Source organism: Callorhinus ursinus, unplaced genomic scaffold (assembly GCF_003265705.2).
Source record: "Callorhinus ursinus isolate GAN/ISIS: 27379988/994484 unplaced genomic scaffold, GSC_fseal_2.0 scaffold14, whole genome shotgun sequence".
In the NCBI taxonomy this organism is placed as follows: domain Eukaryota; kingdom Metazoa; phylum Chordata; class Mammalia; order Carnivora; family Otariidae; genus Callorhinus; species Callorhinus ursinus.
In genome coordinates, this window is record NW_027397076.1 from 38551786 (window position 1) to 38566101 (window position 14316).

Genomic DNA, 14316 nt, shown 5'->3' on the forward strand with positions numbered 1-14316 from the left:
GAGAGAGGGAACACAAGCAGGGGGAGTGGGAGAGGGAGAAGCAGGCTGCGGCCGAGCAGGGAGCCCGATGTAGGGCTTGATCCCAGGACCCTGGGATCATGACCTGAGCCGAAGGAAGATGCTTAACGCCTAAGCCACCCAGGCACCCAGGGTGACATTATCTTAAAATGAAATGAGGTAAGATTGATACAGCAAGGATGCTATAACCTTGTCCTAAGACAATGTTACCCAACCACAGGCAGATAAAAGAGGTGATGCAGGAACCCTGGATGAAGAAGTAAAGACAGAGCTCAACTCCAAATGGAAGATCATGGAGTGAAGCTGATTTTGAAAAGGAGGGACAGCATGGCCTGGTGTAACACACATGGGCTTTGGATTCAGAACCATACAGATTTGAATGGTTTCTGCAATTTAGGGATTCTGAAACATTTTTTTTTTTTGAGCCTCCATTGCCTCATCTATAAAATGGGGATAGTAATACTTATATTTTCAGGATAGTTATAAGGGTTACATTAGGTAAGATCTGTGAAGTTTGGGTTTTTTTTTTAAGATTTTATTTATTTATTTGACAGAGAGAGCACAAGCAGGGGGAGCGGCAAGCAGAGGGAGAAATGGGCTCCCCACCAAGCAAGGAGCCCAATGCAGGACTCGATCGCAAGATTTTGGGATCGTGACCTGAGCCTAAGTCAGATGCTTAACCGACTGAGCCACCCAGGCGTCCTGATCTGTGAAGTTTCTAGCATAGTGTCTGACACACAGAAGCACTGACATTCTATACCAAGGGAATAATGAATGCTCTATTATAAAATCTTACCAACTGACCAGCATTTAGGAAAATATGCAAACTCTGGGACAAAAGCCTAAACTTTCAGAAAGTGTTTTGCTTCCATATTTCCAGGGGAAAGTGTCATTGGCTTGCACCTTACTAAATAACAGTATGATCAAGAATTTATAGGAAGACATCAAACTTAGCAAGGAAGTTACCAGTTTCTCATAGTTTTATTTTCCCGACAGGTTTGTGGTTATTCCATCAAGTATGGGGCCAGGTTTAGTCCCTCAGGTTTCTCCTTGAGTGTGAACTCAGGGACTCAAGAACTAGAGATTCCAGAATACAGTGTAGTTATATGCTAACCAGGTCCTCGAATGATTAGCAAGGACAGAAAAGTCCAACTTGTTTCCCTTTTAACACAGCCCTAAGACCACCCAAGAGCCTGAGATGCTCAAGAAAGCAACGGCATGTTTATATAGGAATGTGAGCTGTCTGGAACATGGAACACCTGTGCTCTGTGGTCTTCACAGCCCCAGTTAGCTTCTGGAAAGAATTTGGGGTAGAAATCCTTAATGGGATGCCTCAGAAAGTGTGTCAATTCTGAGCACTGAAATTATTTCTTCAGTTCTACTGGCTAACTATATGTAAGACATATTCATTAACAACTGTTTAGCTACCCAAGTGAGTACCATAAAAGATTCCTTGACATTTAGGAAAAAAAATTATTTATTTATAACAAGAACTTATGGTGTTGATATGGGAAACTGCCTTGGGGCTTAATATGACAAAAGACTTTCAAAATCTAGAACCGTTCAAACAAGGAATGGGCTGTCCTGAGGGATAGCAAATCTCCGTGGTTAGAAGTGAGGATCTGTCAGTGATGTTGTGGGCAGCATTCCTCTAAGGAAAGGAAGGAAGATTTGACTCAATTGTTTTAATCTTATATGTTTACTTAACAAGCATTTTAGAGCACCTAATATGAACTGGCACTTTTTAAGTTCTGGAACACTGATAAAGGTTAAGAATATAAATATAAATATGAGGACGTTTTGCCATTAAAGGACTTAAAAAGGGGAAGACAGACAAGTAGTCAATGATTACAAGAGTACAAGTGCTACAACAGAGAAATGTACAAAAGTGGGGTACCTATCCTTGCAGGTAATGATGAGGGAGGTTTTCCTGGAGCAGGTGATACTGAGACTCAAAGGGTTAATTATTGTCTTTAGTGGTGGGTCACGGGGGCTCGGTCATCAACCTTATTCCATTCATTGTGGTACTAAATGTTGTGTATGAAGGCCCTCTACGCACATTTGTGAATAAAGTGAGGCTGAGCTGATACCTAACACATTTGAGTAGCAAAACTAAGACCCCCACAGAGGACAAAGTAGGGATTCAATAAATAACTGTTGAATCAGTAATTTGACAGTGTGGTTATATGGGTGCACAAATACTATCCGTGTGAGACCTGGACAAATAAAAGCATATATAAAGAAGAGGTAAAGAAAGCAAGCTAACATTTGTTGATGGTGGTCATGAGTTTGTGGGTATCTGCTTTTTATTTTCTACATGTTTAAACATTTCATAATTATAAAAGAGACTTAAGATTTTGGTAGCTATAATTCAACAGCGGTATCATGCCATGTATGTGTTTTTAATGGACACAAGTTCAATTACATGAGCTCTGTAAAAATAATCACATTTTTAAAGGAAATAATACAATCTAAATAGTGTGCTGGCTCCTGCAGCTATTCCACTTAATGGGCATACATGTGGCCCCCAAAGAGCAGAAGACAGAAAGTGTGAATCTCCCATCTCAGTACCATTTTGCCTCTCAGAGCATAAACATCTCCTCAGTCTGACAGTGACCCCAGCCTTGAAAAATACATGGATGTTTTAAATGCACATATCTCTTGTATGCAAGCCAACTACTTTCTTCGGTTCTCAACCAAAGAAACGGTGATCAGTTCCAACACTGGAGGGAATACTGGCCGAGAGATCATAGGCAAATGATTTTTGGGGTGCTTTCCAGAGGAACTTGCAAGATTGAGTTTGGCCCATTTGCAGTTGTTGCCTCATGTTGACTTTAGAACCAAACCTCCTGCAAAAGATGCAACTTTACAGTAAAGCCAAAAAAATAAAAGTTGTAGGGAGATGCTTTTAGCTTAAGCTAAGGAAGAAGTCTCTTGTAGCCACTTTTTTTGGAAGTTAAGGGGGCTTCCCTTGGCATCAAAGATGTTTAAACAGAAACTAGACAATAAATGTTCAAGTACCTTGCACATGGGGCTCCGGGATTCAACGAGAGTGGTGATTTAGACCAAATCTAATCGGCCTCATATAATCTCGAGATTCTGGAATTCTGTGATACAAAGACCAGATTCATTTCAAGTCCATGATTTAACTCTTGTCACCTTCTACTAGCCTGTCCATCCTTCTTTCTTGAAATTCCTTTTTGATTTTTTTTTTTTTTTTTAAAACCAAAAATCTCTGTCAAGAAGCATTCCTCAATTCATCTCTGCTCTGGGACAATGGATGGTGACTCAAGAATGGCAGTCATTGCTGTATTATTAATGCTAGCTGCATTTGTTCTTACACTTCTTTTCCTTAGTCCATGGTACTCATTTTACATGGGACTTCCACATCTTCCTGAGGCTAAATCTTAGGGACTCAAGATCTTGGCTTATGTGGTTTCACTGTATGTGGCTATTTATGTGTGTACTATATATAGGACCAACAGCAAACTCTCAGTGGGAGGGGAAATTTCAAGGTTGGAGTTATCTATTGGTACATAAGAAAACACCCCAAACATAGTGGCTTAGAACAACAATCTTCTTTTTTATTTGCTCACAAACCTGCAATTTGGGTGGGATTCAGTAAGGATGGACCGCTACGCAAAGCATAAGCGGGGATAGCTCAAATGCTGGGGATGACTCCCGTGAGCTGGCATCATCTGATGGCTCACTCATGTACATGACTGGTGAATGGTATCGTCTGACAGGTGGGACCACAGCTGGGTTGTCAGCGACAACACCTACATGGGGCTCCCTGTGGCTGCTTGGCTTCTTCAAAGTGCAGTGGCAGTTTCCAAGAGCAGTGTTTCAAGAGAACCAGGGACAAACTGGGTCCGCTTTTATGGCCTCGTCTTAGAAGTCACATAGTGTCACATCTACCATCGTCACAGGCTCCCTCATATTTGAAAGGGGTGGACACAAACTGTGCCCCTCTGTCGAAGAAGTGTCAACGAAGTGAAGCGAATGTGTGTTGGATGGTCTCACTGCAGCCATCTTGGAAAGTACAGCCTGCCATGAAGTGGATGATTCATTTAAAAACAAGAAGACTCAAAACCTGCTCACTTTGATTTTCCCCATCGTCTAGTGTGTTAGAAAAAATTTCATATGCTTCATCTCTTCCCTCTGACATTACCCTTGAATGTATAGTTTCAAAAAATCTATGGGTTTTTTTTTTTTTGAGATGACAAGGCTACTGTGTTAAATAGATGCAAGGAAGGCAAAATAGGTACCTGAATTTAAGGTAAAGGTATGTGCAGACATACATTTGATGGACAGTTCACCACTGTGACTACATTAAATGACATTACTGTCAACACTAGTCTTGTAAAATACCTCTTCTCTCCCACGTGTGGAGACAGTTGGGCATATGCTGACGCTTTGTGCTCATTCTCAGTAGAAGAGATGTGCTACAATCTCTCCTGTCGATCAGCACAGGGGACTCCAGAAAGGAAGATTCTGACTAGTTTGTCCCCACCTCTTCTTGTCCCCTAAAGCTCCCTTTCTTAGCCTTCTGCCACTGGCACCAGCATTTCTAGTCATTGCTTTGCTTTCAATGCTGCATCCTAAGCTACCCAGCCAACAGAATGAGAGAGCCAAACCAAACCAAGAACTTACCATCCATTTACAACATCTAAACATTGTGGTGAATTCCATAATAGTTTTGAACAATGACTGGGTTGGTTACGGTGACTGTAAGGAGGGGACGGGGGGAACAAGGGGAAATGGGAGGGTGCCCTAGGTATCTTGACATCGAATTGTCCCCATGTGGACATATTGCACCTGTTCATTTTTGATGTTTCTCTAAATGGAAGTCATGAGTTTGGTGAATGTCATGACATGAATATGATTCTGCAGCATCATAAATGTCAATAAAACAAACATATAATATATTCATATAACTTTTTCTCTGAAAACTATCCTGACTTCTTTAAAACTACAGTAGCCAACAGTAACTCCTTTTTTTTTTTTATAAGCAAGAAGCATATAACTCAGACTGCTTCTTCAAACACTAGAGACATAAGCCCAATAAAACTATGAGAGCTAGAATAGCATCTCTAAAATAGGAGTTAGGCTGGTAGACAATTCTAGAACTGTTTCTCTTTCTCTCCTCCTTTCTTCAAGAGGATAAAATATTTCTTGATGCCTCTGGACCCCTAAGCCCATCTTTCAGCCACATTGCTGAACATCTGTCATGGCGAATCCTCGATGGTGAATTCAGTGGGTGTGACAATGAGGTGGAGGAGGCCAGTTCATCCCATCTATACCTGAGTTCAGTAAACCCACTGCATGTATCACCTAGGTCAAGAAATACTGACTTAAAATTCCCCAATAATGCAATGTAAATCATTCCAAATTTCTAAGAGGGTCTGTATTACCTTTCAGGGTTCAAAGGTTCAAGGGAGGTTTGTGGATGATAAGAGAGTGTTAAGTTTCGGCTTAGAAATGTTTGGGAAGCTAGATAGACTTCTTTTCAGGCTCAGACTGAGGATCAGGACTATGCATACGGTCAGGATAAAAAGAGGAGGAGTTTCCCTCAGGACAGGGTCGTAGCTCCAAATCCCAGTGGTCAGCGGGAGTCAGACCAAACACACATCTTGGGAAATAGGGACATTAATCTGTCTGGCTTGCGGGTGTGAGATGATTCTTTGGAGGCCAAGGGACAATGAGGTAACCAGGAACGAGGAAGAATGAAGGGGGATTTGTGAATAGAGGGAAAATCGATAAAATGAGTAAGAATTATGGGTTTCTGACTCTTGAGAATAAAGAGGGGTCTCTGGCAAGTTGGATTCAGGCACAGAAGAACCTGAAAGATCAGGTGACATGTAGGGCCAGATAGGGAAGGCTGCGCTTACCTTTGTTATAATGTAAGGATTTGTTTTATAAGGTGCTAGGTCTGATACTGGGGAGCTGATGGAATTCTCAACAAGACATTCCAATGTGGGCTGTATCTGTCTAGCGGGACTTGCTATCAGTACCAGCAAGTATTCCCCCAAATAAATATAACCCAGGGTGGTCTCTGGGCACCCACCCCCTTCTCCCTCCGGAGAGTTGGGGGCTTCTGATAGCTGGCAGACCTCCCAGCCAAGAGTCATGTGTCCCTGCCACCCTGGCAAATTTACAAGTGAGCTGTGGCAAATTTACAAATTTACAAGAGAGCTGCAGAGCCAGGAAAACACCGGCCTAGTGAGATGGCTGAAAGTTCTCCTGTTTCTTTACCAGAGAGAGTATGTCCTTTCTCTTTCAGAGTGTTCCCTTATTTTTTAGTTCTGCTCCAATACTCAAAACAGCCTGTCCTTCCCCGACTCTGGTCAACACTGGCCAGTTTCAGCAAAAACTCATTTTTCAAAATAAAATTGTAGTATAAATGCAGAAAAATGAGCTTCTTTGACAGTTGTTTCTCATTAAAATTCTTACCTTAAGGATTCAAAACATGATTTCACAGCACACAGCGCCCCCCACCCCCCAACCCGCCCGCACTGCCCAAGGATTGTGGAGTCTCAAAGTCCATTAAAGGCTCAGATGCCTGACATCATTTTGCATAAAGACAAATACCCTGTGTTTTCCACAATCCCTGAAAGTGAGAAGCTGGCCTGTGTAAGAAGGGAGAGATTAGGCTCTTTAATAAAGAAAGGACTGCACGTGCACTAGAGGAGAAGAGAGGACCTTGCTGAAGCTTGTCTCTGGGAATCTGGCTGCAAATTAGGATTCCAGCAATGATGAAAAAGCACTAAGAGTTTAGAAGTAAATGAGACTTCCCTTACGTAACTCGCAGGGCTATGACACTGCTCCCAAAACTAGGCAGTTGAGATGTCAAGAAGGCATCAAGTTTTGCGGCAAAATAAAAGTTCCACGCCTACCAGCTTTCATGGGTGAGCCTGCTATTGACATCTCAGATGTTAGGTTGATTGCAGAAGGCTGTCGTGTTTCTCGTGGACTATGCCACTATATGTCCCTCTCACTCATGTTGGGTTCTACTGCCCTGATTCATGGAAGAGTGGAGACAGAATTCCTGGGACAATGCTGCTGAGAAGGGCTCCTGTGGGAACACTATGGCGAGGGTCCGATGGCCAGGTGTCCTAAGTGGTTGCAGGAAGAAGATGAAAGAAAGGAAGTGGGAAAGAGGTATGGTGCCGAGACCAGCCTGGCTCATCTCAGGTGTGTTCTCCACTGGATGTGGTCAATGGCATCATTGAGGCTTTTGGTACCAACTAATCCCAGAGGATGCCTTAGTAATAGAGGACACTTTATGTTTGCCAAGGCATTAACAGACCTAAGTGCTCTGACCACACTTCAGAAAATTTCAGTCTATAATCCAAGAGGAAAATACATTCCACTCCGGATAATTTGGATTTTTTTCTCCTAGTGTGTTTCACCAGAATCTTGTTGGATAGCTTTTACAATTTTTTTTCTAGCTCACATGAATGCTTTTGGGTCAAAATTGTTCAAACTATGTAGCTTGAGGCCTAACAAAGCAGTAGTCCCTACTGAGGTCATTGTGCCTATCCCAGGAGTCTGCTTGTCAGTCACTTTCCTTCTCCTGTACCTGATAAAAATTTCACATAGCTCACATACTTCTGGTGGAAGAAGCTTGAGAGACATTGTTTACAGATGGTCCTTAGACTGGACTGCAATGAGTGAGATATATTTATTTGTACAATACACCTTGTCTATCTTCAAAGTCTTGTGGAAATTGGTGATTTGATTTTGGTTTTGATTATTTATTCTTTTTATCTCCAAACATTTCCACAAATAAGTTGAAATTATGATTCAGTATAAAACTTATCACTCGTTTACCTAGGGTTTAGAAATAGGATCAGTTCTCAAAACCTTGCAATGACTTAAATGCCCATTCATAAGATGAGATGGAAGTAAGTTAAAACTTTAGACCCCAATTTTATATTTACTCCAGACTCTATGAAGTCCCAGAACCTCACTTTTTAATTTACTTTTCATCTTAAGTCAATTGTGGTATTTCCAGAAAGTACCACAAATTCTAGTATCTCCCAACCGGAAATTCCTACGTAGAATGACCTATATTTGAAAAGTAGGTGAAATCTCATAGCTAGATGGATCAGTTGGCTGGACGCATGAGAGCTCAAAAATACAAGCTAATCCTTTGGTAAGATGTTGGTAACCTGGGAAGTAAGTCCTCTACCCTGGTTTAAATTCTCATTTGGGTGGAGGATGTCATGAGCTAGAGCTCTTTGCTAAAAACATCCACTAATAACCTTAAAGACACTTGCTTTGGAGACAGCACTATCAACAACTACCAACAACATAGAACTTGAATGTGAGTAGATGCTGTCACTGTGGGGGGTAGAAAAAGTCCTTTGAATTCTCTCATGCAGCCTCAGCTTAGAAAGTAGGCTTTCAAGGGGAATACTTGTTGTCTCCCACAAAAGGGTATGAAGTAACAAATGGCCAATTTTCTCTGTCTGTATTGGTCATGGCTTTAGGAAATAAAGGAACTTTTCATAGTAATTGGAGGATCCAATTATAGTAATTGACCAATTTTCATTTTAAAGTCTTCATTTGCAAAGGAAAAAGAGTTTATTTTCTTGCTCAGAGGTGACTCTGTAAGCAATAAATCTAGGTTTATATAGTTGTTTTTCAAGTGATGTTTAAAAATTACATGACTTGAGTCAAATTTAAGGTCTCTCATATTTAAAGATTTTCTCTCTTGAGATCAACGGCTTCAACCTCTCTTCCAATGAGATGCTGTTGCTTTGCACATCTCATTCACACCATCTGAATGTAACTGGTGACGTCCAGGTGACAAGATCACTTCATATGTGGCTTCCGTTTTTGTGGGTTGACTGTTTATAGTGCTTATATCCCAGCTGCCTTAAATGTAATGTAGCCCTTGTTTGGGACAACCACTTTTGCTTGGGCAAATACCACCAATCCCTCTAATAGTAAGTCAACAAATATTTATTGAGAACTTGATTTAAGAATAATAGCAAACATGACTGAACATTTACTGTATTCCAGGCACTGCTCTAAGAGCGCTACACATATTTTTGCATTCAATCCTCACTATATCTCTGCGATACAGTTTTACCATCTGTTAACAAGTGAAGAAAGAGAAAACCCCCAGAGGTGAAGTAACTTGTCTTGGCAGTGGGCTAATAAGTACTGAAGAAAGGATTTGAATCCAGGCAGTCTGACTTCAGAGCCTCAACATGTAATCCCTGTGCTATGTTACCTGCATCCTCATACAGGTCATCAGTTAACGGTATGGAGGAAAATAAGTCTTGATGATCCCTGGCCTTTGCACTCCTTCTCACTACCAACTTCCATCCACGTCAGATTCCTGAGGGTACCATGCTCACTCCACCTTTGCTGGGGCTCTTCCTTGTGCTGAGTGCCTTTCTATCCCCATCTGACTGTATTCTCCAAGTATTGTTTACCCACTCCCCAGCCTGCTCCTCCTAGCCTTCCTCAGCCACTCTAGCTCACCTCCCTCCATCTCTTCTTTCTTAGACTTATTTTTTTTTACAGTTAATACAGTCACTTTATTAGCTCCTTGAGGGGAGGGCTTCATTCCTATCACTTCCTTTATATTCTCTAGATTAGGTAGAACAACCAAGCAGCTTCTACAGGGTACTCTCAAATCTACTGAGCACATCCAGAGGTTTGCTTTCTATTTGGCTAGCACACCATTCTTCTTTTCTCCCTCTTCCCCATTGTTTCCTCCCCGCTCAATATTATAAAAGTTAGATATACTCATTTATGTCTCTGTTGTCTCTGATGAGCGATAAGCTATCATTTGTATAATCATTCCCTGTATAATAATTTGATTTCTTCCTCTGGCTGCTTTTAAGATTTTTCTTTGTCTTTGCTTTTCAGCAATTGGACAATGATGTGCTGAAATGTGGTTTTCCTTGTATTTATCTCATTTAGTGCTTGCAGAGCCTCCTGGATTTGTAGGTCAATTTTTTTGGTTGATTTTGATGGCTTTTTAAAGCCAAATTTGGAAAATTTTAGGCCATTATTTCTTCAAATACTTTCTCTACCCCATTCTTTCTCCCCTTTCTTTCTGAGACTCTAACACATATATTAGGCTGTTTGATATTTTGTTACCAGGCACTGAAGCTCTGTTCATTTTTTAAAATTGTTTTTGTCTCTTACATGTCAACTATAATTCAATTTAAAATAAAAAATTAATAATGTTTAGATTTTTTTAAAATTTGTTTTTTCTTTTTGTTCTGTGGATTTAAATAATTTCCACTGATCTGTATTCAGATTCACTGGTCCTTTGTTCTCCAGATGCCAATGTGCTATTAAGCCCATTTCATGAATTTTTCATTACAGATATTATGATCTTCAGTTCTAGAATCTCCATTTTTTGTTTCCAGTTCTCTGCTGATAATTCTCATCCATTCACTCATGTCTGTCATTTCCTAAGTCCTTGAACACATTTTCAGTGGTGCTTTAAAGTCCTTGCCACTTAATTCTATCACCTGAGTAATCTCACTATCTATTTCTACTGACTGCTTTTTTCTTTGACTATGAGTCACATTTTCCTACTTCTTTGCATACTTTGAGTACTTAGTAATTTTTAATTACAAGCTGGACAATTTTGATGATCAGTTGTAGGGAGACTAGAATAGGTTGTGTTCCTTTAAAAGGTGTCTATATACTTATTTTAAAGTACATTTGAAAATAAAGGGACGGGTGCCTGGGTGGCTCAGTTGATTAAGCATCTGACTCTTGATTTTGGCTTGGGTCATGATCTCAGGATTGTGGGATTGAGCCCCGAGTTGGGCTCAGCAGGGAGTCTGCTTGAGATTCTCTGCCTCTCCCTCTACCCCTCCCCCACTTGCACTCTTGTTCTCCCCTCTCTCTCTAAAATAAATAAATAAACCTTAAAAAAAAAAAGAAAGTAAAGGGAAAAAAGAGATTATCAATGTGTTTATATGAGGCAAATGTAGCCATTTTTAAAATCATTACTCATGTAGCACCGTGTCCTCAATCATTTTCCAAACTCACTCTCAAGAGCTGGTTTCCTTACCATGCTGGAAACTGACTAAAAATGGAACTTCCTCCAAGTTACTTGTTAAAAAGATGAATGAGCAAATGAGTTGTATAGTAAATTCCAGAGAGAGAGAGAGATACTTAAAGAAGGGTTAGAATTTGGATGGTCGGAAAGGTGGGAAGTTCATGCTGGATATATGGGTCCTATATGCAACAATAAGGGTTCCATATCTCGTTGAAACTGTCAAGAAATAATGTTCTTATTTTATCTCTCTCCATTATCCTGTTGGCGATCTACAGAAATATATAGTATAGTGTAGTGTAGTCTACCATGTCCATAGAATCCCTCTCATGGATTTCTTGCCACTTTATTTAGTGCACTAAACTGACATCAATTATTGTTTTATTCTGGGATCTGGCCCAAATCCTTTGTTTTCAGGGATCTGGGCACAACATTTGAAATAAAGATGGATAGGCGGTTAGCCCTGAGAGTTAATTCCTTCAGCATAATTCCTGTGTTCCTCCTCCCTGGCTTGGGTGGACTCTCTGATATCTTACAAGAGTAAATGTTGAATTTCCAGTTCTGTGACCAGTGCGTAAGCATAGGAATCTGAAACAGCAACCCTAGTTTATGGGTGGCTTCCTAACGGAGTCCAGCGTTATAATTCTCTTTTCCGCTATCCCAATTTTCAGCTCACCCCCCTCCGGCCCTACTCCTATTTTCCTTTCCATGAAGAGCAAGCAGAGCCCCTGGGAAAATCCATTAAGTCCTATACAACTAGGAGCCTTCTAAGCCTTCAGGCCTCTATGCCTTCTGGCAGGTGGAACGGGAGTGTCTAGAACATGAGGTTAGACCAGACATTTGGTTTTCTGTTTAAATGCCGGGATCATGTTTTATGGAAGATGCTTAGTTAAGTATCCAGTACCCCTCTTTCTTCCTTGCTAATGGAATGCTACTTGCCAGGTGTTGGCAATGTATCCAGTCTCAGGCTTTGGCTCATCATTGTGAAGGTGATCCTCACCTCCTTTGCAGCTAGGAGTGATCATTTACCCAATTCTGGCAGAGGAGATTATAGGAGGTCTGCTGTGGTGAGGTGTTATGGGAAAAGTTTTGTGCTCCTTATAAAAGGACAGTCTCGACGGCATTGTCCCTTCCTTCTTCTTTCCTGCCTTGAGTGTGAATGTACCAGGAGCAGCAGCTACTTTGTGACACTGAGGAAAAGTCAGACATTAGCAGAGATGCCATAGAATCTGTGCCAGTACCCATCTCCCTTATGCTTCTTATAATTTGGAGAGAAAAAAAATATTTGTTTGAGCTACTGGTCATTAGGTTTTGGTTGAGAGAAGGCGGCTACAGTAGGTCTGTGTTCTCCTAAAATTCATATGTTGAGACTTAATGCTCAGTGTGATGGCATGAGACAGTGGACCTTTGGGAGATGATTAGTTGATGAAGGTGGATCCCTCATGAGTTAGATTAGGGACCTTATAAAAAAGGCCCTAGACAGTTCCCTTGCCCTTCTACCATGTGAGGACACAGCAAATAGGCACCATCTATGAGGAAGTGAGTTTCACCAGACGCTGAATCTTCCCGGTGCCTTGGTGTTGGACTTTCCAGTCCCCAGAACTGTGAGAAATAAATATTTGTTGTCTATAAGCCTGGCCAGTCTATGGTATTTTGCTATAGCATCCCCACAAGACTAGGACAGAGAATTTTTTTTTTTTTAAAGTTATGACACTGTATTTTAGATTTTTCTACTTTGGGTCAATTTTTTTTTTCACCAGAACATTTTATTCATTCATGCGTGCATGCATGCATTCAAGAAACATGTATTGACCCCTAGCTGTTTGGCTTGTATTAGGATAGGTACTAAGAATACAACAATGACATGAACAAAGAACCTCTTTTGTTCTCATGAAGCTCAGGCTGGTGGGAGAGATACACAAGTAAAGAGGCATGACTGGTGGGGAGGGAAGAAAAGGCATCACAATCCCAGAGAGCTACATGTACAGGCTCAGAGGAGAACTGGCATATGGTGTGTTTAGAGATGAGTGAAATGTTTAGCATAGACCTGCTATGACTGAGGGGCTGGAAATAGAGTTGAAATCCAGAGCAGGGCTATGTGTAATACCCTTGCTTGGCAAGCTTTATAATCTGATGTGGGCCTACAGGCAATGAGTTGTAAGTAATCTAAACTTTTGTTGTATTTTAAAGTTGTTGGATTGACGTGAACATACTTCCTTTGTAGGCAAACTGATGTTATTTAGCAGACTAACGAAAATGGAGAGAGACCTATGAAAGGAAGAACACTTCCACCATTACAGAAAGTTCTATTGGACAATGTAGACAATGCTGTTTTAGATCATTTTGAAAGACTTGAATGAGTACTAAGGGAAATGTAAATTAAAAGACATTCCATTTCATACCCATGAGATTGGGGGGGTGGAATGGAAAAGTCTGACAATCCCAAGTCTTGTTGAAGATGTGCAAAAAGTAGGTGTCCGATACACTAATAAGAGAGCAGGCCATTCTAATCACTTTGAAAAACAATTCAGCAATATCTAGTAAAGATGAAGATATGTAACCCTACAACCCAGCAATTTAGTTTCTAAGGACAAAAGAGAAACACTCTCATGGGCAAACAAGGAGACCACGAGTACAAGGGACATCTCTACAACATTATTTTTTAATAGAAAAAAAGGTCCTCTAAATGTCCATATGGGAAGATGAATAAATAAATTCTGAACTATCCATTTAGTGGAATGCTATACAGTAGTTAAAAGAAAGATTGATATATCTCAAAATGGCTAGATCTCAAAAATTTATTGTTGAATGAAAAATTTTACTATCTTGTGAACAATAGCCAGAGGGTATATTATGTTCATTAAAGCCCCGGCAGAGGGTTCCTCTGTACTTCTGTGCAGGCTATCTCCACACTGCCACCAATTTTTGTAAAGAGCTAATCTGGTTATGTTACCCCCTTGCCCTTCCTTTAAATGGGATAAAAGCTCTGAACTTGGAAAAAAAAAAAAAAAGAAGTTGCCATTTTCTAGATTTGAACAATCTGTGTCTAGTTTAGCCTTGTGTTCACCGCTCAGCACTTACATGTAGAGTGTGAAGGTGGGTTAGAAAGGTAATAGAGACAATGCAAAGTCAGGGAATGTTACCTATTAAGGAAGGTTGGCATTGTTAGCTTGGAAAACAAAATGAACTGGAGGTACTTAATGAGGTTTTAGAGCTTCTGTGTTCTCACTTAGATGTGCAGGGTCTGTGTGGTTTAGCTT

General features: G+C 40.7%; 1 pseudogene; it reads left to right on the plus strand.

The window, feature by feature from the left end:
* Positions 1-11874, plus strand: part of LOC112832544 (metaxin-1-like) — a 34453-nt pseudogene extending 22579 nt beyond the window's left edge.
* Positions 11875-14316: the final 2442 nt, after the last annotated feature.